At 40.8% G+C, this 2,850-nt stretch overlaps 1 non-coding gene across 1 annotated transcript; it reads left to right on the top strand.

Annotated features, from left to right (window-relative positions):
• Positions 1-904: 904 nt before the first annotated feature.
• Positions 905-1,011, top strand: LOC118992179 (U6 spliceosomal RNA). The gene has a single exon (XR_005067593.1). It is a non-coding gene; the product is annotated as a U6 spliceosomal RNA (small nuclear RNA).
• The last annotated feature ends 1,839 nt before the right edge of the window (positions 1,012-2,850 follow it).

The following is a 2,850-nucleotide window of genomic DNA, read 5'->3' as shown; positions in this document are numbered from 1 at the left end:
GTGGCTCCCAATTCTGTGTTCCTTCCTCCCCTTCGCCCAGCAGCCAATGCTCTTATTCTGGGATTACCCAGACCTTTCCACCCAGCTCTTGGGCGCCCTGCACTGTAACATGCTTGCCATTTAAAAACTGAATTAACAAAAGATAAAACACGGCTATATTATACTTCTCATGTGTGCATATCTGTGTGCATTTAAATATTTAGAAGAGCCTTTTATGTATGAACTGGTAATACTGACCATCCCTGGGGAAGGGAGATGGGTGTGGGGAAGGGATTTTAGCATTTTACACAAGAGGCCCCAGAGGACATAGGTGAACTGCCAAAGGCAGGAAGGCTGGCCACTAAGGGGCAAATTGGAGTCAACTTACAATTACCATCCCACAGAGGAATCATTACTCTCAACTCCTTTCCTAACAAAAGTTTAGCTAAAGAAATCAAAACCACAATGAGAGACCACTTCACACCCATTAGGATGGCTATTATTTTAAAAAAAAAAGGAAAAAGCCCAACCAGAAGACAAGTGTTGGTGAGGCTGTGGAGAAACTGGAACCCTTGTACACTGCTGACAGGAGTGTAAAATGGTGCCACCGCTATGGAAAACAGTAAGTCAGATGCGAAAGGACAAATATTGTCGGGTAGCACTTACATGAGGTTCCTAGAGTAGTCAAATTCATAGAGACAGGAAGTAGAATGGTGGTTGGAGGGGCTCAGGGTGGGGGTAGGGAGAATTGGTGTTTACTGGGAACAGAATTTCAGTTTGGGAAGACAAAATAATTCAGCACATGGGGGGTGGTGATGGTTGCACAACAATGTGAATGTACTTAATGCCTCTGTACTCTACACTTACAAAGAGTTAAGATGGTGAATTTTATATTATGTGTATTTCACCACAAAAAAATCGTGTAGTGCTCACTTCAGCAGCACATATACTAAAATTGGAACAATACAGAGAAGATTAGCATGACCCCTGTGCAACGATGACACATGAATTCAAGTGTTCCATATTTCTTTTTTAATGCAGAAAAATACGAAGACTAGAATAAAAATGTTCTGGTGTCCTACCACCTATTTCACCACACACACACACACACACACACACACACACAAATAGTATAAAAATACTCTCTTCTAAAGTAAACTTTACATTCCACACACACACACACACAAATTGGCTAAAGATTCAAGAGAATTTGCTGCCTGAAAATGGGATTTGATACAGATACCAGTTCTCCTTCTGTGTGGTTGTTCACCTGTTGAAAGCAGAAATTAGCTGATCCACCTGTGAGTCCACTGCCAGAGAAACTTCTTGTGCAGAGACAGCCTTGAGCCAGAGAGGTGGACACACTGTGAGCATTTCATATCCCTTTTCTCTCCTCTATGTCTACAGCCTGGTGAGAGCACACACTGAAAAGCTGAGGCATACAGAGTCTTCTTTCAATCCCATCGCTGTCCTCTCTGTCTCACCTGTCCTAGTCTCATCACACTTCCTCTCTCGAGCCCTCCACAAACTCTTCCTGCCTCTTAACTGTTACAGCAGTTATTCATTCCTTATGTGTCTTTCAGCATGTTTAATATTATTAACTGACTTTGCATGGTGTGTGCCTTCTCTCCCCTACTAGATTAGACGTTTCTCAAAGGTAAAGACTGATTCTTTGCCCCCTTGGATCTCTTTAGTTCTCATACCCATGTCTAGTATATAAGGGGTCTGTACATCCAGACAACAGAATATCATTCAGTACAGAAAGAAATGAGCTATCAAGTCATGAAAAGACATGGAGGAATCAGAAATGCATCTTAAGAAATGAAGGAAGCCAATCTGAAAAGGCTACATACCATGAGTCCAACTATATGACATTACAGAGACAGTAAAAAGATCAGTGGCTGCCAGGGATTCAGGAGAGAGAAAGGGAAGAATGGAGGGTTGGAGCACAGCGGATGGTTAGGATGGTGAAACCACTCTGTATGACACTGTAATGGTGGATGCATGACATTGTACACTTGACAAAACCCATAGAATGTGCAACACCAAGAGTGAACCCCAATATAGACTATGGAGATTGGTTAACAATACTTTTAAAATATTGATTCATCAATATTGAACCAATATTCTACTGTAAGACATTAATAATAGGGGAAAACTGGGGTGGGAAGAAATCTGGCAACTCTGCCATCCACCCAGTTTTTCTGTAAACCTAAAAGTGCTCTAAAAATAAAATCTATTAAATATATATATTATTGGTTAATTAAGTTAATATTGGACCATCTATATGAGCATACCCACTTAGCAGGGAGCTGGGAATATTTATCCAGGCCTGACATTTTTGAAAATGCAGTGAAACATGGTTGGAAGTAACTCAAAGTCTTCACCTTGAGGCTGAAGAAGACATATTAGATGACTAAGTATTTATTTGTGAGTTAAAATTTATGAAGAAAGGCCTTGGACAGGTAGCTTACTTGGTTAGAGTGTCATCCTAACATGGCAAAGTTGTAGGTTTCATCCCTGCATCCCTGGTCAGGGCACATGCAAGAATCAACCAAGGAATGCGTACATAAGTGGGACAACAACCTCTCTCTCTCCCCGGCTCCCTTTCTAGTTCTCCCAAATCAATAAATAAAATTTAAAAAAATTACATAGAGAATTGCTAGACTTGCCCTTGGGTGCTTCTGTTTTTTATATTTTTCCCTAGTATCACATTTTGTATTAAAATTGCAAGTAATTTTTATAGCAAAACAAAGCATCTTTCTTTCATTGTGTCTGACGTGCCCTTTCCAGGCCTCCAGCCCTGACCTCTGAAGGGAAGAAACAAGCTACATATCACACAGCTTTGTTTGGAAAACTGAGAAAGGGAGT

Source organism: Sturnira hondurensis, unplaced genomic scaffold (genome assembly GCF_014824575.4).
Source record: "Sturnira hondurensis isolate 20B ecotype Veracruz unplaced genomic scaffold, ASM1482457v3 Scaffold0008106, whole genome shotgun sequence".
Classification (NCBI taxonomy): Eukaryota; Metazoa; Chordata; class Mammalia; order Chiroptera; family Phyllostomidae; genus Sturnira; species Sturnira hondurensis.
The sequence above is the reverse complement of the archived record's forward strand: the minus strand, read 5'-3'. Positions and strand labels throughout refer to the sequence as shown.